Source organism: Rhopalosiphum maidis, chromosome 1, assembly GCF_003676215.2.
Source record: "Rhopalosiphum maidis isolate BTI-1 chromosome 1, ASM367621v3, whole genome shotgun sequence".
NCBI lineage: Eukaryota > Metazoa > Arthropoda > Insecta > Hemiptera > Aphididae > Rhopalosiphum > Rhopalosiphum maidis.
In genome coordinates this window covers 26,025,501-26,049,100 of record NC_040877.1, presented here as the reverse complement: position 1 = coordinate 26,049,100, position 23,600 = coordinate 26,025,501, and the positions used below count along the sequence as shown (strand labels likewise).

The 23,600-nt window shown below is 23.4% G+C and overlaps 1 protein-coding gene across 2 annotated transcripts in view; it reads right to left on the bottom strand.

The window, feature by feature from the left end:
* LOC113560522 (leucine-rich repeat-containing protein 24) overlaps nucleotides 1–23,600 on the bottom strand; it is a 143,243-nt gene that overhangs the window by 74,826 nt on the left and 44,817 nt on the right. Inside the window, exon 2 of one of the 2 annotated variants that reach the window (XM_026966445.1) lies at nucleotides 4,529–4,610. The gene's annotated coding sequence lies outside the window, so the exon portion shown is untranslated. Of the gene's footprint in view, nucleotides 1–4,528; nucleotides 4,659–23,600 lie in introns of those variants that run through there. The other variant, XM_026966446.1, reaches the window with a different exon arrangement.

Sequence of the window (23,600 nt, the reverse complement as noted above, 5' to 3'; positions counted from 1 at the left end):
GCTGAAAATACCTTTACCGCCCACATGAAAAAGGCGATATCAATTATGTCACGCAGGTTGTTCGACTGATATTGCGGCGAGGTTGGGGGGCTGAAAGCAAACAGCCCCTTGCCACCTACCACCTCGGTGTATAATTGACACTATGCATTACTGTGGATTAAATTTACCGATGTTTTGTTGCACAAAAACCACTAACCACTGACAAAGGTCCACGATATTGTGTTATTGACTTCAGTGCGACACAAAATGTTGTTGAAATTAAAACGTTTACCCTAAGGGACGGGTAGCTCGTCGTTTGGCCGTGCGGGTGGTAGAAAACTAGAGGGGAACCAATCAACCGAGCAAAGTTCGAATACTATAGTATTCGCTACTATCTAAATATACACCACTCCACCGTCAGTCAACGTTGGTGAAACTACCACACGACCTCATTGGTTTTAATTAGCGACGGGAACAATACGATGCAAATTTTGTGCAAGCCGTTACCGCCACCTCTGCTATTGCTTCGGTCGCCGCTGATCCGAATCCCCATAACCGATTTACCACCTTTGGGAATGGTCACCGGTTAATTAGCTTTTTGCACTAAACTGACATGTTCTTATTTGAATCAATTATTGGCAACATTTAAAACAATAAAATATATTAAAATATTTTAAAAACGTATTGAATTTCTATTATGACAATATAATATATAATATAAAAGTGTATGCCTGGTATGAGAGATGTTTTTATGAGCTACTTATATCGTTTAAATAATCCCGTCGTAGGATAGAATTCTATTAAAACTTGAGATATTAATGGTATAAATCAGCAAATTTAATAATAACCATTCTATTTACGGATGACAGTTTGAAAAAAGCGTTACGATTCACGATTCATAAATGGTTTTATTTTTACGTGAATGTCTTTTATGTGTCTCCAAAAAACAAAAAAATTTAAATATAATATAAGGTGTGTAGTGAAATGTAAATAATTGCAATTATTATGGTGAAATAAAAATATAGGATGCTCTATTATTAGTATTAAATTATTTTACTTTCTTGTAATTTTTCAAACATAATATGATAGTGATTTTATAGTTTCTAATTTAGTAATAATATATGTACCTAAAATTAATATAATTAAGTAATTGTTTCAGATATACATAGTAGGTATAAGAATAATGACTTTAAGTCTCATATAATAATATACTGTTGAAAACTTAGTAACTACCTACCTATTATAATACTATGTTCTACTTACACATTATAGTAACCTGAATTTGCACTTTCATCAGATGTTTAAAGTTTAAGCAGTTTTCTTAACTTTGCGTTGGTATTTTATACTTGTGCTAATGTAAAATAGTAATATAACTTTGTAACTTTTTTTTAACACTCGATTGAATATTAAATTCGTAAGAAATATATTTTAATACAAAAAGGTGAATGATTAAACAAATTATTATAAAAATATTATGGTGCTCATATAGTAAATTAATCGAATTCACATGCAATTTGTGCCATTATATAAAATTAACAATTTATAAACATATCATTGAAACTAATTACAGTTTTTAATAAATTATAAAATACAATTATATTTTAATTTCCTCGTTACAAAGACATTGTTAAGTCACTTCAAAGCAGAAAGATATAATAATAACAATAATTAGTGTTATTATACCATTAAATTAGTAGGTACTTAGACTTTTTGTAAGATATTTTAAACTTAACATAACGATTCAATATTCATAAAAACAAAATTAAAAATATCATTATTCAACTGGAAGACTCTTAAATTGTTGGAAGGTACTCATATTAAAACTTATTTGACATGCCCTAACATGTTTCAAACCTACAAATATATATGTGGGATCACTCATTCACCCGTTTAAAATATATTAAACACATTTCTTGTTATTCTTGAAATTGAATTTGAAAGTTTAAGCATGAAATTAAAATGTCACGGAAGAAGAAGAACTTTAGAAAAGTGAGATTATTAATTCATTTATAATCTAATTACATGCGTTTTAAGAAAATTAATCTTGTTTGTAGAATACTAAAATACATATGTACTTAGGAATTAAAAACTTTGAAAGATTATAGTTAAATACATAAATTTATATACGTTGTTCTACATAAAATTGCACAAATATTTCAACGGTAATATTTATATATTTTTATAACTATGTATGGCACATTACTTTGATTTATTGATAAGTATATACAATTTTATTTTTAAGAATTATTTAAAAACATTATAATATGTCAAAACAAAAAATAGAAGAATACATGGACAACGATAAGAAACGCTAGACAATTTAATTTATATTTACAAGAAAAAATAATATTATCAACACATGAGATTTAAAATGAACACAATTTAAGTTTATTTTGAAACACGGAAAACTATAAGAAGGTCATGTATTTAATAAGTTTACTTTAACCATAGTTTGATTAATATTTTGGATGTTGTCAAGTAATTATAAAATATTGATTATAATATTTCTATACATTAATAACAGCTCTTCTTGTAAGACTACGCAATAATCTGATTCTTATGATTTAGCGCGGTAGTTGTATAATATAATATTCACAGTGATTATTGCTAATGAATTATTATGATCAATTTATTAATAATTATCGAAAAAAAATGTATTTATGTCAATTACAAAGCGTATTTTTTTGTGAGATAGATAAATATAAATATATATATATTTATATTAATGTTCAAAAGCTGCTTACGTTGTATCGATCATTTATTTATTTATTTTTGCCTGGGTTTTATTAACAACAATTGTATCTATTCAAGAAATATGTTTAAATAAATTGATTATTTTTTTTTAATCTGTAACAGTTACATATATCACCTATATATATCTACTATAATATATTTTGTAAAATAGATTTGACTAAAGTATTTAAAATTTAAATAATATTATCTATTCAAAGAATTTCACAAATTAACATTTATTAAACAATTCAAGTAAATAATATTAAAATATTTGGAAATGGTGATTAATATTTAATAATATTTCTTTGTAATATGTAAATTCAAATAAAAACGGATTTAATTTGATGAATTACTTTTCCAAAATTTAAAATTAGGTAGGTAAAAGCGTCTTAAAAAAAAATCGAAGACATCCACTTAGAATTATTCTTTTATACATTTCAATTACTTTGAATATAATACTAATAATTCGTAATAAATAAGTATATTAGATACCTAAGGTGTATTTGTTAGTGATTTTTGTAACCAAAATGGCCGATATTGACGTTCATCCTTTTTTACATAAAGATAAAATCAAAAATATAGTTTATTCAATAAGTTGCTTGGATTTTTTTTTCTGAAAAATGCACATCTTACCGTTAAATTTTATAGTTTATTTTAAATTGTTTCTTTTATTCATTTATATATTTTATTAATTTTTTTTTAACCATCAATGATTATCAATTTAATAAACCAAGAAAATATCTACTGATGTACAATACGTTTTGTGTAAGTCATCGAGTACGTCACCATAATAAATGTGTTCATTTTGAATTTAGTTATTGGCTCAAAACATACTGATATTTAATGTTTATTATTAACTATTTAATAAATTCATATTCAAATTTAACAATATCGATTTGACATTAATTTTAAACTACAATATTCTAAACCTAAATAAAAATATCTTTTCTCTAAACGTATTATATTTATGAACAATTTAAATATAAATATAAACAATCTAAATTTACGTTAATTTTCTACGGTTAATATTTTTTTATCTAAAAGAAAATTATAAAAATCGTTTGTTCAGAATTCATTATTTTATAACTAGGTATCCAATTTCGTCACACATCATTTTGTTAAACCATTATATTAAACTAAATTTTATATTTGAAAAAATAATACATACAAATATTTTAATGTTGATTATAAATGTTTTTACTTATTATGTTTAATATTGTACAATACAGCAACAGTATAAATTATAAAATATAAGTATAGATACGCACTGAAATTGAAAATAAAAAACGTCTATTTTTTTCGATATTGTTTGCTATGTATGGATTATTTAGTCGATTTCAGATAATTTCAAGAAACAAGTTTATTGAAATAAACGATAAATAACAAAACAAAAGTTGGTATTGTTATCTACTTATCTGGGTTTCCAAAGTTTAATCTTGTTGATTATTTTTACAACAAATGGCTTAGGTGTTAAGTTACTAATCTATAAACTTAAATCACAATATTGCCTTGAGATATGTTGTTATAGCATTTTCGTAGCCTAGTAGTTTAACCTTCTTATTTATGTCGTATACCTCGAGGCAGATTTTGTCTTAGGATACACACACAGCACACTAGACCAACAATTATTGGATATACATGCCAGGGGGAGCCCTTTGATAAAGTTGACCGAGACTTATCGAAATATTGACACTTCCGCGCGAAATACAATGCAATACACACGAAAACGTCCATAAAACGTAATACAGCATTTTTCAACTATCTTAAAATACTTCTTTGGTGTATTAGTTATTGTTTATTTATTTGTTTTACTTACCAAGTTTTCAAATGCACGCATATAAAACACAAAATATGGCCTCACATTTGTTCGTTCTGGTTTAATTAGCACTGAACCGCACCTGAAAATAGCGTGAATTTAATTAATTTACTCAGTCAACATATACGAGAGATAGACATAAACTAAGACATGTTGCTTTTGAAGGGTAAATGCAATTTATGACTTTATATCGACGAACCGGAAAAGTGGGAATTTCTACAGTGTTAAGTGAATTATAAGATAGACGAAATGCAATTATAATTATAAGTACTAAATACCTTACGTAGGTATTATTTTGAAGTATGACAAAATAATATGGCTACAATATAATAGAATATTGCAATCCATACAAGATACAATACTCAATATTTAAATAATAGTAAGAAATTTATTATTACAATAATTTGATTTATTTTAACTATTGAATTTTTTTAATTATTCGTACAATGAAATGTTTTATGGTAAATTAAATATAAAATTAATTTATTAAAGTAAAAGTTGAATAATTTGTCAATAAATAAAATTGAATGTGACAATTGTATTCTAATTTGTGCGTATGTTAAATATTAAATATTTTGAATATTTTTACAACCTTGTTTATATGTTTAATGTTTTAAAATAATTTTGTTTATAATTAAAAATTTTGCAACCAATCAAATATATGAAAATATAACTATATTTAACTACTTTAATTGTGTTTTTATCTTAATTGAAAATATTTTGTATCAAAGTAAATAATTCCTTTTTTCAAATCAGTATTGTAAAATTGTAAAAATTGTATGTGTAGTTTAGTGGTTTGGTTTTGTTTTTTTAACAATATGAAAATTATTACAAATAAAACATTACACGTTAATTCATTTATTGTCATAATATTTTTTATTTTTTTATTACACTAAGGATTTACCTGTTATATGAATTTAAAGTATTCACTTGTTTTGATGGTTAAATTATAGTCAACAGATTAATATGTATTTTTTTATAGAGTTTTCTATATCAAAAAATATCATTATATTTAATACATAACAATAATATTTTATGACTTTTTTTGAAAATCATTGAAATAAACATTTTTTGTTACACTTTTATAAATTCATTCGAATAACGTGAGTATTATTATTTTTAATAATAATATTATGTTTAAAATCAATAATGTATGATTCACTTATCAAAAATAGACAAATAAGTAACGTAAAATGACATAGCTTTTATTTAAATGTGGTATAATACGTGCGAAATAACGATATGCTAAATATTATTTAAACGATAAAAAATATAAATTATGTATTCACAATTATTGTTAATGAATAGTATAGTATTATTCTTAAAAACTATAAATTATTCCATTGAGAATTGCCTGGATGCTTATATTATAATTATGTAAATTCAATTTCTTGATGACGGGTCTTAAAATTGAATAGTTTGTGTGAATAATATTTGATGCTTACTTATTTTAATGCCATTGTGCTTATCTATTGTAATTGATTCAAAACATTACTTAATAACATTGTCGGAATTAGAAAATTGTATTTTATTCAGAATTATCTACATAATAGGTAAATTTCATATTTGCATAGTATATATAAGCTTAAATTGCACCTACATCAAAGTCTGAATTCTATTTTGTTTATATTATGCTGCGATAATGCTAATATTACAATAAATTCTTTTCAATATGTGCGTTGGGCTTATTCAACTATTGGAATAAAATGATATACCATACTTACATTATTCCGTTTTTATAAAAACAAAATAAATTTAAAAAAAAAGTATAAGCGTTAATGAAAGAATGACATATGCAATATATTTATAAAAGATTATATTAGAGGTAAAGGGCATGGGAAGATCATGCTTCGGTTTCCAATATGTACATATTTAGAATTTAAAATCAATAATGAATTATCGTATTAAAATGTGTTTTTAACAGTGAATAATAAATTGTTGCGAGAACCAAATGTTTTAAATAAATAAATATTTTATTTTCTTATAAAATAGTTTAAATAAATCTTAAATTGATATTATTTTATTTTAATTTATTGAATTAATGCTTGAGAAATAATACAATCTTATTATTATTATGTTTAACGTTCTTTGTTCGATATAGTATTTTAAATCTCCATTATTTAAAAAAATAAACTTTGAATATTTAAAATATAACTTGTGATTCGCAGTTCATTTTGCTAAGTACCTCTTGAAATGGTATTTAAAAACAATTATTTTTAGATTTGTTCACATTTAATATAGTTTTAAGGTATAAAACATAGATACTATAGAAATAGTGTAACGAGTATTTTTTCAGAAGGAGTTAGTAACATACTAACATACATGTCACGTTTCTGTACAAACAAAATTGTCATCACAACTACCAGTAATTCTTATAAAAAATCTATAAAATTATTGAGAAATTTAGTTATTATTAGTTTTAGCTTCATAGATAAATAGATATAGCTCGTGGTTTGTCTAGTCCAATTCCATATTATTTATACAAGTTTCGTTCAGAATCTAGTTATTACATATGTCAATCAAAACTTTAATTTCCGTGGTAACTTTGGCATGTCTGCTATAAATATAATAATTAATTAATTTTTATGCGCATTCATTAATAATTACTGGTACTAGAACGCTCTTTACACGACTATATTTCTAATTTTTACCCAAGTCGTTAGTATTTCCAACTTATTTTGTTTTGTGTAACTCGTTATACCTATGTTTAATATTTGTAAATAAGAATCAATTTAGTATTAGTGAATAATGATGTTCGTAATCATGGTTTACTTGAAATCGGTATTACGTCACATTAACTATATTGATTATTATTAAATTTCCAATAGGTACTTAATGTTTCATAATCTTTAATTAATTTTCGTAAGCTAGATACTTAACATATTTTAGTTTTTTAATCAGTTATTTAGATAAAAAAATGTCTCAATTGAATACGCATTTTGATAGATCTATGACTATTACGGTATACCATGATAGTATTGTCACAACTCATAAATACCTGTACAAATTAAAAATATTACCACTATTACACCAGTTGCCATTAATATTGAATTAAATATAATATATATTTTAAATAAATATACAATTGTAATTAATATAAATGTATTTTATATTAAATTATAATATTATAATATTATATAACAATATGTATATATTATAAATTAATCATTATTGATGTTATTAAGAATGTACAGGTAGTACAATAATATGTCATCAAATATAGAATAAATGAAAAACAACCTTTATTTTCTACAAACAAAAAGATACGTTTAGTAACGCTTATCGCATCTTTTTAAGTTGGATATTTTGAATTAGGATTATGTTTTTTATTAAGTTGTGATTTTAAATATTTTATCACAGTAAATAAACGTTTAAAAGTATATTTTTTTCTATTTAAAAGAAAAACGTAAATAATGCGACGGGTATAATGTTTAAATAAATTATTATATAAATATATATTTATTAGGTACCTAGTTATATATTAAAAATATATTAAAAATATTTATACACAAGAGTCGCTAAAATTTAACTACTATTATCACAGCAGTATAGGAACACTGTTGTTACATGTATTATATAACTTCTACTTGTCAGTGTTCACCAATCAGTATAACGGTATTTTCTATAAGCAACTTTATGACAATACTCAAAAGATAACTACGATGTGTAATATTTTATAACTGCTTATCTGCATGACATAACGTTGGGAAGTTTAAATTTTATATATTCCATATTCTATTGTTGATTTTTTTCTATTTGCGACACTTTTTTTTACCTTAGCAACTTTGTTGCGACATTATAACATTGATTCGTCTACTATGAATGGTATGTTAAGCTTCTCAATTTTGACGTAGATTTCTTGTGTTAACTATTCCATGGGTGGCTTTTCTTCTTGGTTTTTTTTTGAGGGACTTGATTGATGTCATATGTTTAAAGATAAAAACTTATGTTATGTATAAAGTAATGTGTAGCCTATAGGATTATCGTAAATGTTCTCTGATCTCTACAAAAAAAATGTAAGCCGAAAGAATTTTATGAAAAATCAATTAGAAATATTAAATCTCAAATCTTTTAATCTAAGTAAGTAAAGAAAAATTATTTGTATTAGTGCTAATGATAAAGAAATTAAAGTTATATTATCAAAATGTTTTAATTCTGTTTATATTGCAATCAGTTTAGAGTTGATTATAATCTATAGTGCATCACGTTTTTTTATGATCTAATATATTTTTTTTAGAATATCGTCATTGAATTAGGATTATTAAAATTGTTTGGTACGTTAGTTGGGTAGAATTGACTATCTGGTCATTTTTTTTAATATACTACTCTACGTTTAACATTTTCTTATTCATTGTTGCTTACATTTCAAAAAACTGCATGCATAATAAGGTATACATATTTATATTAAATTCTTTAGTACTGTTTTTATATTTAAATTTAACGATTTCTTAACATTATACAATTTAAAAGCTATAATAAAAAGAATATGTAATAATTTAAATTAGTTAATCATATAAAATCTTTCTATTACACATTTTCGAGAAAAATTTTCGTATATATATCTATAAGTATCTATAGAGTATAATCTTAATATTTATCATGATAGCTGATAAGACGTATCGAATAGATCATATATAACGAAAGTTCCTTTATTTTGAAACTTTTAAATTAAGTGTTTATAATCAATCTCATGATCAAATTTTAGTTAAATTTGGCTATGCTATTTAAATACTAGTATACTAGAATTGGATGGATATCCAAAGAAAATATTTAAAATTGTTAATTGGTAAATAATGTTCTAGAAATGGAAAACTTGGAAAGGATATAGTACTTAAACATTTTTCTTCTCAAATTTATAAATATATACATTTAGTTATTTTGAATGATTGAATTGATTTTGAATGTTATATTATTAAAATATAAATTAAATAATACATCATAATAGTATACGTATATTGCCTTTATTATTGTTATAATATGAGAACAATATTTTAAAATTTGAATTTGAATAGTAATTGCAGTATTTTAAATTTAACTTACTTTTACAAACACTATTTTTAATTAAAATAAAAATGATTATTAATATTTTAATTTTTTTTGAGCTCTATTTAATTTCTTCCTTAATTTTTTGTAGATTGTAATCTTGTCATGTAAAATAATTATACTACTTTTTTATGACTTATGAGCAAAATAAGTGTTTATTTGGTAAGTAGGTAATTTTTTTTTTAATAGTATTTTCTTAAAACATAAGCTAATAAAGAAAATGGTCAATTATTTGTTGAATATACTTTGTATAATAAAATACATTATACATAGATATATATATATTTTTTAAGTTTAACAAAGTGACAACATTTTTATTCTATTTTTGTTAATAATATCTAACATGCTAATTTTTGTCAACGATCTAAAACTACTTTAAGTCATTAAAAATGCCAATTATATTCTTCAACCTCTCTGTGAAATTAATTTTACATAAATATTCATGATCGGTGCACAGAACCTTGATTATATTAGTAACAAAATTTAAATTAGCTTTCTTTACGCGGTCAAGATCTCCAGTATCGTCTTCACAGGGGAAAAAAATTGTTGATGTAAAAACATGCTGTACATCTATAGTTAGGAAATTGAAAACTTCTACATTCAATAAAAAATTCTAGTTGTCCATGTTTAATTTGAATAATATGATATTATAATTGTGTAGTTAAATAAACTATGATCAATTTAAATGTTATAATTATTTTTATGTATACTATATTATAATGTACGTATTTACAATTCAATAGACTGAATGTGGTGCAATAATTATAATAATATAAAAACTATTTTTTTTTTTTTTTGTACGGACGTGTTTTGTTTTTTAATATACCGGTCTCTGGACAGCCCCTAAAAGTACAACACAAAACAGCCTCCGTACTATGCCACGTATGTACGATGTAGTGGGCAATAACTACTTGCGTGCGTATAATTGAGCAGTATTCGTGTGGTGTATTTATAATATGCGTCTGTAATCCTCACCACGTCGATGTCCCGACTTCTGTGGGTAAAAAGTATCATAATTATGTAAGTACTTCTATGCTGAAATAACGTGTTCGTATTTTATCAACAATGTACTGTATTTACTTTGAATTATATTCATAATTAATAATGTTTTAGTGTTTATTGGTATAAGTTCATTAACTATTTTATTGTTCACGAATTCGAAACGCTCTTAAAATTTGAATTAACTTAATCTAATGTAACTTATTAAATTTGCATTATTTAATTTGGTTAACATTTTCGGAGTTCACATCTTGATTGTAAAGTTGTTACAATAATATAGATAAAAGAAGTCAATCGTCGGATAACACTTCTTTTTTGATCATTTTTCCTTAGTCAGATGTTGTTTTAAAAGTAATTTACTAAAATTGTAATTATTTTTATTTACCAATAACCATTGAAGTCGCTCAGATGGATTTCTTGAATTAATATAGTTTGATTTTAAGGTCTTAATAATAGAGTTTTGATAATATCAAGAGCAGTTAAAGGACTCTTTTTATTATTTTAGTAAGGAGTTAGATTCTAAAATTATATTACTATATGTAGATCGGAATATACCCGTCAAGGTATATTATAAAAATCCGGGATAACGTAGATAATTACTTTGTATATAGTGTATAATAAATATAGTATACAAAAAATAAAGTGACTGTAGGTACCAGGTTAAATGGATCAACCAACATATTATGAAGTATTAAAGACACTTGCATAACCATCAGTTATATATATATATATAAAAATGTCTCCCTTGACTCGAATCTGCTTTTAATTTTATAAACTACGTGTAACTTTGGTATTGATAGAAGAGACTATTATAGAGGCTTTAAAAGTGCTAACGAGACTGATTTAATGAAAATGCATGTTCAGAGAAAAACGAACAATAGGCTTTACTGAATTGAATAAAAGTAGCATGCATTGTAAATGTATTTTTTCTTATTAAAGATATATAGCACAGCGAAAAGACAGTTACTATTACAAAGTTAATAAAAGCTTAAAAATGTGCAACAAATCTTCATTTATTTTTAGTATGATAGAATTATAAATTGAAAAAAAATTTTAAAAAAATGTGAGATACATCATAGTTAAGTGGGTTATTGAGCCGGGTCTTTAAATTTGAAATTGACAATCAGTCATTGTATTTGAAAAACGAAACAGTGTACGACTCGGTTAAAATATAATTATTTTATAAGATTGAATTTTTATAATTTATAATGATAATAGGACATGAGAAACTTACTTTCGCTTGAAAATTGTTTCTAGTCATTCAAGCTAAATATTTTTATTCATGTCCTATTCAATATATTTTTATAGATTGTACGTATCATCATTATTATTTGGAAATCGCGACAAGACGATATTATTATTTTTCAAGCGTAGATTTTAAGGTTATAAATAATAATGGTTAAGTAAACACATTATTTAAATTAAATTATGAAAAATATTTTACCGATAAATTAATTAAAATTTTTTTCGAGAATATCATTCATAACTTAATGTATTTATTTATTAATTTTTTAATTACTGTGAAAATATTTGAAATCTCTATTTTTTTTCTGTAAATTGAAAAGACCTAAGTAACCCTTTTAGTCGTTGAATCGTTTTCATTAAAATCTATAGAAAACGGTTTTTATTTGATTTTTAGATGGTAGATTAAGGAAATATTTTTTATTTTAACAGAAATATATTTTCACAATATAAAATATATTTTAAATAAAAATACTAAAATTCTAAAATTATTATGCAGAAATAAATTATTATATGAATGTATTATAGCTATAATTGTAGTTTGTTTTTAATTATTATTTTTATTAAATTATAATAATTGACTTTGGTCATATTTTTAATAAAACTTTTTTTTTTAATCTATGTATAAAATCGAGATAATTATAAAAATTTACCAAATTAAAAATAATTTAAATTTACCTAACTTGTTATCCAATTACACTATGACGTTTGGTTATAGCTAAATATAATTAATTTTGATGGTTATGTGACTTGTATATTGAATTAGTTGTATAATATATATTTTATGGTTTCAACGTCGTACATTTTGATAGCATTTTAAAAGTATGGCATTGTTTAATATGTTACCATCGTTTATTTTGTTTATTTTTAATGTATTTGAATGATGAAAGTCAAAGTACAACATATATGTACATAAATATATTTGTTACTATTATTATTTTGTCTCTGGAATTTAGGAAAAGTTTCATGTTAAATTATTTTGTACACCAAAACAGAACACAAGAGAAAAATCATTAATAAACATAAAACGAATTAAGTTTTAGTTTAATTTTTAATTGGTGGCATTTGTACATCACATATTTATAGTTTTTTGTTTTATTATCATTGGAAGTCCCATCCAAAAAATATATATATATTTTTATTATAGACTTATATTTTTCTATGTGTAGTAATTGTAATCTGTAATCAGTTAACACTAATATAATAATAACAGTCAACTAGCACTAATTCTCATAGAATTGTCATTTGAGTTTCTACTGAATATATTTTCTTGCAGGAATTCATTAGTTTGACCAAGAGAATTATCTGACGTCCATTTCATCTAGTATGAATAAATTGTATACCCAACGATGAAAATTACATCATAATTACCCGGAAAGTCATAAGTAAACTTTCTCTATGAATGAATTTACATTAACCATCTACAATAGATATAAATATATTCATTGTATAAACACTGTATATTATTATATATTCATATAATATATATATCGTGATAAATAAATTTAATTATTAAAATTAATCTTTTAATTTTACTAATAAAAAAAAGGAGAAAAATAATCTTGCATACTACATATTGTAGTAAAGCATTCAATTTTTAAAGTTAAAATAATTGTAAATCTATTTTTAATTGTTATGTATAACTATTCAAAATTATGTCATCATTGTTAATGTATTATTTTTATTTTTTGATTCCATGTTTATATAATATTATAAGTAAAATATTTTACACATTGATAATTTATGAAAAATGTATTAATTTTTAACACATCGAAATAATTATTTAACGTTTTTATATGTATGTAAGTAAACAAGTATAGATATATGTATGTATGCGTGCATGAATTATGCATGTATAAGTGAATAAAAAACCTAACGTTAAATGTACCTGTAGTGGATTTGGTTTTTAGTGTTCTTATTTATTGAAAAAAAAAATGTTTAAATAATGTGTGTTGCGTTCATAATACAACTTCTCGTTGACCGTTTTACTACACGACAAACTGTTAGTTGTCAGAGATAGTATAGTAAATAATGATAGGTGAGATGGGGACGGGGTGAGATATATCGATCTAACAGACAGAAATTTAATCAGCAAGTCTTCCGACCGGTGGTGGCGTCAGTGGTGATGGTGGAGGTGGTGGTAGTGATGATGGTGGTGTCGGTAGTGGTAGTCCAATGGTAGTGCGGTTTTGGCGCGCTTTAATGCGCCGAAATATCGGTTAAGTCTCGGCTAGCCATAAAAAGGGACTAAATGAAAAATGACCTCTATAGTCACCCGTTCTTCTGTAAACCCACCGTTAATCCGATTTCTCGTTGGTCCGTCACCATAAAATTTTTTTATTTATATTATCACATCCGTGAAACTCAAAACATAACTGAACACACCCACATGTGTCCAATACCATCATTTTCTACATTAAACCTAAACCAGATAAATATTTGTTTCCTCTCCTTTCCCTCCTCTGTATCATCACTCTTAAAAGCGTGTTTATTGTCTGTTGATATTGCGGTACGCTTTTACAGCAGAAGATATGATATTATTTTTATTAAGCTGCCTTTAAATTTTTCGAGAGAATCGAAATGAGTGTCGTTAACAGACGCATTTACTATTAACGGTCACGCCAAAAATCACTAGATTTTAGTAGACGGTGCAGTGCAGTTATACAAACGCCCGTACACGCAATATTATGTAAGTCGTTAAAACAAATGAAAAAATGTATTTGTTAGATATATATCGAATCAAATATGGTATATTTTCGGACGTATAACTGAACATTTCTACTATAACAAAAACTAACTTAACTACGCTGAGATATTAAAAAGTTTTAACGGTAAGAGTCAACATCAAACAATAATTGTTTAATAAAAATATTAAAACCTCAATAATATGTACTTAACGTAAATTAAATTATTTTTTATCCATAAATAAACGTTTATACCTAATAATAATGATTCAATAACTTAAAGTGTTAAATTGTTTATTTTATTGAAATAAAAATGAAATGTTATATTTTCTTAGTCATTAATAATATTTTGAAAGATGTTTTATTAATACACCATTTATAATCGTTATACAAAGAGGTACTACTTAGTCCATAATAATAATTACAACACACTATAGGTTTATAGAATATATTTTATCATAAATTGTGAAGTAAACTTAATTACTTCATAAATGATAAGCTATTCTTATAGATGTATATATATTAATATACTATATATATAAGATTTACATAATGTAAAACAAAACAAAAATTGCTACGAAGTAAAACAAACGTAGGTACATGTGTAGAGAATTATATTTATAATAAATTATATCAACTCGAATTAAATAAATAAATATTTATCAATCATACAATTAACAGTCTCAAAAAACGACAATCTCATTCCAATGTAGTTTAAAATTAAAAATTGCATTTTTGTTTTGTCATTAGGTGGTTTATTTAGAATGTGGTATTAACAGAAAATCTAATACTAAATAATAAGTAATAATTCCTAGTCTAAAAAAAAAAATAAATAAATATTTAATTAAATTAAAGTAATTGCATTTAAAAATATATAAATGTATATAAATATATAATTATTGGTAGATTTAACCATTTTTATTTTATTTTATCAATAAATATACTATATTTTTTATTATGTTTGCATGACAAAATATTGAATGCAAATTTAATTAATGCTCTCTCTCTCGACCTATAATTTGTTGTATCTACTACATAATAATTTTGATAAGATATTCAAAAAACATGAAATATTTCAATTTAAAAATGATACATTGTGGTAGAAAAAGTATACAAATTTATTTGCGGAAGTATCGCGGATACAAAATGTTGGTAACTACTACAAAAGAAGGAAAATATGTCGATAAAAATAATGAATATAAATATTATCATGAAGTACAAATAAAGTGCTTAGGATGTATGGATATCTGGTAATAACCACATTATGATTATAGGTTCGGTTATTATTACACAATATGTTCTATTATAGCAAAATATTAAATCATATCATAAATAACGTATTTTTTAGTTTTAAATTTTAAATCTATAATGATGGTTTTATTAAAAACCAAATTAAATATTTATCAAATTTACCAAATGATTAATATTTATTTAAATAATAATAATAAACACTATAAACAACAAGCATTCAAATTAAAGAAGTAGATAATAATATAACTTGAATACAAAATTCAATAAAAACCATCCACAACAATATTGTTCTTAGTTCTCATATTTTCTTCTCGGATTTTTATGGCAACGAATCTATCTGTATTCTTCAAATAATAATTCAATTTTAATAAGAAAAATAAAAATAAAACTAACATAAAATCAAATAACACTGGTGAGGAGGATGGGAATTGCAGTTTATTTATTTTTAACATTATTTTACTTTTTCTTGGATGGTATTCCCGTTAAATTATTCTGCATGCAACTGAACAAATAACATAATCGTACGAATAAACAAAAATTCCCTTGCAATATTGCTAAGGAAACGATCGCAATATCTGCTTGTTGCGCGTGGAATGAAAATGTAATCATCACCGTCGATACCATATCTTTTTTATCCACATGCATTTTACTAAACAATATTTTTTAAATTTATGCTATATAAATCACAGGTATTGGAAAAGTTTTATTTAATACTTTTAAATCCTACATGAAAGTTATAATGTAATAATAATGTTTAGTATCCAGGTGTACCTACCTACAGTTAAATGAATTTATAATTAAATATACGCATTATATATGTTCTGTGAATAATGTACCTAATTAAAATTGTTTTATCTAATTAATATCATACATTCTATTTCATTAGTGCAAGTCCTGATTTTAATGTAACGTAATACATGGAGTTCATAGGTACCTAAAAATATTTGTTATGATATATGTATATAAATATTATATTATATATATTTTATTACTCGCACATATATCATATTATAGTAGAATAATATCGTATTATTTATTTTTTATAAAAACGTATTTTTTCTTCTTATTTTTTTTTTATTTTTCGTCATTCATAGTTCATTTCACATTGTATATAAATAATTTTAAAGACTGGAAAAGTCACTGTTCTGTTTCGTAGGTTTCAATTGTACATCGTCATTGAATAGGTCACAATAATGGACGAGTCAAATTTGAATTCAAGCCTTGAGTATTACACACAGAAAACGATTTTAAGTTTTGGATACTATTTTTATACGGGTATTTAAATATTTAATAATTTATTTTTACTATAATAAGTAATACTAAAAGCGGAACATAGTTTTGTCAAATGCATTGCTATAAATATGAATGCACTATTCTACCATATATTTGTGTATTATCATATAAGTTAATACCTAAGCACAGTAAAATAGTCCATAAAAAGAGTAAAGATATTTTAAAAGTTCTATCACATAGATTTATAAAATTATTATAATACATTTAAATATTTGGTTAAGATTTCAAGTCATTATGTTTATTTCTTTTTGAATTAAAAAGTAAAAATAATTAATTTTATCAAAAACTGAGGTTTTGTAAAAATTACCGTTTTTTTTTCATAATTATTACTTTTAAGGATCACATCATTTATATTGCCGCGAAAAATATCTTCGAATAAAAAATTATATTTTAAAAAATGCACATTTTTTTAAAACGAATACTCTCATCGCTTTCCAGAATCTAAAATAATAATCAAGTACTTATGTAAAATATGTTTAAAATTTAAAAAAAAAATCATTGATTAATAATAATTATAACAATTTTTACTGCTACATGTTAAATTTTGCCCCGGTTCTACATTTTTTTTTTCAAGTAGTGAACACTACAAAACTCGATTACACAGCAATTTTATAAAATAAAACGTAGTGAGATTGCTTTTATTCATAAATAATAAATATTAATGAGTTGAAATAAATTAGAACAACCAATGACTTTATTTGTACATTTTAAATTAATTATGCTCATGTTAATAAAATACTCTAAAAAAATTTACATCATATACCTACTAGGTATATTATATTTTGTGCATTTAAATTAATGTTAATATTAGAATATTATCAATGATTTAATGTATTCAATTTTTAGACGCATATACAAAATACTGGCGATCAAGTGTTTATTTTAAGTACACATTAAACCAAAGATTAAATCTATTTCATCCATTTCCACATAATTGGTGTAAATAGTGTATTTAAACTTTAAATGTTACCCGATTAATGATGATAGTGACTAGAATTAACTGATAAAATAGCAAACTAATAAGTTTCCAAATTCCTATAATGTTATACATTTTTATCTTAAATTAAACTATCACAGAAATTCAAAACACTGCTGTATCATAGTATAACGATATATACAAGTACCTCCATTGTATTTAGTATTTTGTATCCACTCATCAGCATTTAAAATAATTTAACTTAAATTACCGTTGACCATTTTGGGTTATAATTCAAGTTGATTTATAGTCAACTAGCTGAATATTTTAACACTTAACACTTATTATTTAAACAAGTATTTAAGTTTTCAAAAAATGTTTTTATTTTATATTTCATACTATATTATCACTATGAAACATATAAATGTTTACGTTTTTGTATGAAAAATACAACTTTAATTTTATACTCTTAAGAATAATACTTTTTCGAGAATTTTCGTTTATAAAAATTGAATATTGAACGACTATATTAATTATATTAAAGAGTAGTACTGCAGGTATACCTCCCAAAATGTTTATTTACTACTTTTCATAGATTAATAGGTGTTCATAACTAGATTAACTAAAAATTTATCAGCAAAATAATCTACTTTAGAATCGGAAACTAATAATGAAGTAAGTATTATTTAATTAAAAAAAGTAAAAAAATTAAAAAAAGAGAATGATAATAATAAAAAAATGTTAAAAACGTGATAGTATTATTTTAACACAGGATAATTATGTTGATTGTTAAAAAAATCTACCTTGATATATAAGAATCTAAAAAATGATGAATTTTATGATCATAACGAATTATATTATAATTATTACATAGTATAATATACTTTTAATTTGTACAATACAGTAATAATTTATAACACAAATTATATTTTTAGTTTAGAAGTGAAAAACAAGGAAGGTCGATAGATACGCCTTACGTCCGTGACAGAGCTTTAGGTTTCTGAGAATCTGTATTTCGTCATCATTATTTGAAAACGAATAGGGAAAAAATATTCGATGCCCCAGGGTAAGAAGCTCGTAGTACAATTTATTTATGGTAGTGCGGAACTCTTCCCAAGGGTAATCAAATTTAACATATTTTCATTTTTTTCTTCACTCGTAAAGCTTAAAAAAAAGTCAATAAAAAGTTTGGGCATTAGGTAGAGTTAGAATTTTAAAGGCATACCTATTACCTTTGCTATGTACATATACTACATATATAATATACAGAGTGATTCACTAACTATTTCTATCTCCAATATTTCATTTAATAATGGGTTTATAAAAATTCTATTTTTTTTTTAATTTTTAAATATACTTAAATACCATATTTCAAAATTATTGAGAATTGTTGTGCTACTTAAAGAGTGACTCATGGTGATACAATATTCTGTTTTTAATCAAGAACCCTCATTTTACTGTAAATTTTTTAATAGATACATTTTTAGAAAAAAAAATATTTATGTAATATTGGTTTTAGTATTTATTATACTTCCATAATATTCACAAATTATAAACATTGATAAATTTAATATTAATCACTCAAATTCAAATCATCTTAGCCTTTATAACTTCTAAAACCATTAGTATGTATCAATAATTGTCCTCACTAAATACATTTAAATAACTTAAAAAATACTAGTTTGAATTTTGATTTTGATACATGAAAATTTACAGAAAATTTATTCATTAAATAAATTTCAGTATAAATATAAAGGTTCTCATTTGAAAATCAAATGTTTAATGTTTCTCCTTAAATATACAATATTTCTTAAATAGCACAAAAAAAATCTAAAGAATTTAAACATATCGGCTTTAAGTATAATTAATAATTTCAAAAATAACTGTATAACTGAATTATGAAAGAAAAATAAGTTGACAATACTTGATAAATTATCCTGTATAATATATAATATAATAATATACAGGTTAGTTATTACATTAGTATGAAAATATAGATCTAGACAAAAAATAATAAGACTAACGTAACCAAAGTAATATCCTTTTAATAGTTACGTTAAGATATAATGAACTCGAGCCTAGATGAAAATGAACTGATTAAATAAAGATTATAATTGAACTTAATAAGTTTTCAAGATATTAAATGTATATATTATATTAGTGAGTGTGTGTATTTTTTTTATACTGATAAAAAAAGATAAAAGTAATAACATATTTATGTTTCTATTTAATTTTTTTTTTTTATATAATTAAATATGTATTAGTACATTGTGAATATTTAAAAAAATGAATAATTTATAATATATTATATGTAAAATAAATGTAATTTTGGTACCAATAAATAATAATTGTAAAAACACTTATAAAACAATTTTTATTGAAAATATATAAGTTATAAGTATCATTTTTTTTATTATTATTATTATTATTCATTTAGTGTGGTGTTATTTACAATAAGTAATTTCTAAATAATAAATAAATTAAAATTTAATTAATTAATTAATTTTTTTAATAACTAGGTAATTATTGCAATTGGACTTTTTTAAATGGAGATTTTCTTTCACATTTACCACTGTAAATAGTCACGTTTAACTTTTGTTTTAATATCTAGATTTTTATGAGTAGTAAGTAAAATTATATGTATAATTTAATCAAAAAATTAGAATACAATTTAAAAACTAAAGCCAAATTTCTATTATGTAGTGTAGGTAATTATATATCAAACAAAAGTCTCAAGTCATATTATTCAAATTTATAAATTATCAGACAATTTTTTGAAATTGATTCTTAGAAATGTTTAAACAATTTTTTTAACTATACACAAGAAGATATTATTAAGAGGATGCTACACCCGCATAATATATTGTGGTTGTAATACAGACATGCAATATAGCACATTTGAGTTCAGTAAAACCATTATGTGTTATTAACTTTAATATTTTAGAGTGAATTGACCTATTATCAAAGTTAAAGATAAGAACATTATCAGTGATTAAGGGTTGGTTTTTTTGGATATTTTATTTTTTAGAGTAGATAGGAAAATTTTTAATTTGTTATATTTTAAGGTTAATACTCATTATTTTTATAAATAGAGAAAATATACTTTTTTATTAGAGTCATAAAAATTTATTTTTATTTTTTAAACATTAATATTTATTTTGGACTATTAACATATTATATAAAAATAATTGTTCAAAAGTTGTATAAGTAAATTAATTAATTAATTAATTACCTAGTTATAAATATATAAAGTTTAGACAAGTGTAATTGAGTGTCACAATCTCACCTAGCAAAATGTTGGTCCTCTACTCCACTCATCAAACTTTAAATGCTTATAAGTTATGACTAATTAACTACTAATTTGACAGATTTTGTCAAAAACTAGTGTTAAGTAAATATTTCCGTATTCTAACTGATGATTATTAGTATATAGATTCCACATTATTTAAAAATGACTGGAATGTTTAGTTAGCTATCAGAAATTATCCTAAAAATGTAAAGAGTTATATAAAGATTCGACGAAAAACACAAACATAAAGTAAATAACGCAAACCATTATAAAACCAATACATTCATCGTTCCGATCAGTAACAAAAAACATATTTTAGTCCATAAAATATAATTATGACATTAATTCAAAAAAAACATGATGGTCGTTTCCATGTCATTACACGTCATAATATTGTTTTTATGACAATATTATAGAGAGACAAAGGAATTTTAAAGAACCTAATATTAAAACAATGTATAAAAGAACAATGAAACAGTAACTAGTAACAATGTTATGACGAAATAATACTGTATAAACATAGGGTATAAATTCCAGGAAATACTAAACAAGTGTCTTTAAAAAAATCAATATTATTTAATATAGTTTATACACAGTGTACAAATAAAAATATATTAACACACAATACTTTTCACTTATAACATAATTAAATGGACGATTCTTTCTGTAATATTGTTTTAGTTACCCAAGTACCCAATACCTACAAATTGTATTTATCATCAGCAGCTTACAGTTTTATTTGTTAAATAATATTAACGTTTTAAAATATTAAAGCTTATACTATATCGTATGATAGTGTTGAGCCGTCGATGCAGTATATTTTTAATTACACCAGTTATAAATTATTAATTGAGTTATTTTTAAATATGTAATCCTATATGTCTTGTGATTAATTATTGTGTGTTATTTTTCAAATAGAACCATAATTTTCAAGAATTCTATAGCATAAATTTAGTTACTTTTATCCCCGTTGTGTCAACCACTACTTAGTCTATAGTTATGATTATTAATTTGGTCAACATAAGGAAATAAATAGGAATTATTTGGAACATAAACATTCTCATAATAACAATGATGTGGTTTTAAAATGATGCATATTTTAAGAACAGTAAGTTGAAATAACTTTATAACGGTTCTGATAAAATAATTGAACACTGACCAGTATTAAAAAATATCAAAAGTTGAGCAATAAATTCATACAAGCCAATATTTAAAATTAGGGATCAAAATAAAAGTATTTTAAAATTAAAAAAAAAAAATCAATCAGTTATTTACAATTTCACATATTTAATATGTTTATAATTTTTTTATATAAGAAGAGGTTACCAAAACTTTTAAAAATGTATACAAAATTATAGTTTATTGTTTAAAATACGTTTAACCGATGAATCCGGAAATTTAGCACGCTCGCAAAGTGGTTTTCCCAACTTGTTTGTTTTAATTACTAAAAAAAAAACTACTTTACTTAACAAATCCTATAATTTTGATACAAAATAAACTTGCTGTTTAAATTTTTAAATTGTTTTCAAGCATCTAACTTGTTTCAATAAGAACTCATTATTGGTTAAAGTTATTATAATACATTAAAAAAAGAAATGGCTATGGTTAACATAGCCATTTTATTTTTTACAGTTGTGTATTTAGAATATATATATAATGTACTATAATTAATAATTTCTATAGTAAATATTATAATGAAAGAAAAAATGAATCGAATAATAAATTTATAAGAGTAGGTATCTTAAGTTATATTTATGTTCAAAATACACAGTGTAAATTACTAATAACACCAGAGTTTTTTTTTCATAAATTATTTATTTTCCACTATATTCTGTATTCTACAACAATAATACAATATGTACTTTTGTTGTTTTAAAATAACCCTAACTGTTAGGAAAAATATAAATATTAATCAGTGTTATTTCATAAATTTCAATTTTGAATATTCAACTGTAAATCCTTTAAGCAATAATAATATGATGGTTGAACTATTATGTTCACCTTATTTTTTCGTAAGCATAGTCTCTATTGAATATTTAGCGAGAAAGGTATTCAACAATTTTAATAAAAAAAAATGTTAATATAATCATTCGTTTTACTTTTAGACATGTGGTTTCAATAACGCGCGGGTTTGGCTTTGAATGACTTTTAAAAAATATCCAAAAGGAGGAAAAATATATCAATAAGTCATTGTTGCTAACGAAAAGTGTTCGTTCATCTGTTAACATACGCACTTTGTGGTTATAGCGAAATATATCGATGTAATATATCTATACAGGTAAATACGACGTATATACATACACGCTGCATGCGTATTCAGTATTATATTATTATCACCCTGTTCAGGATGACAAC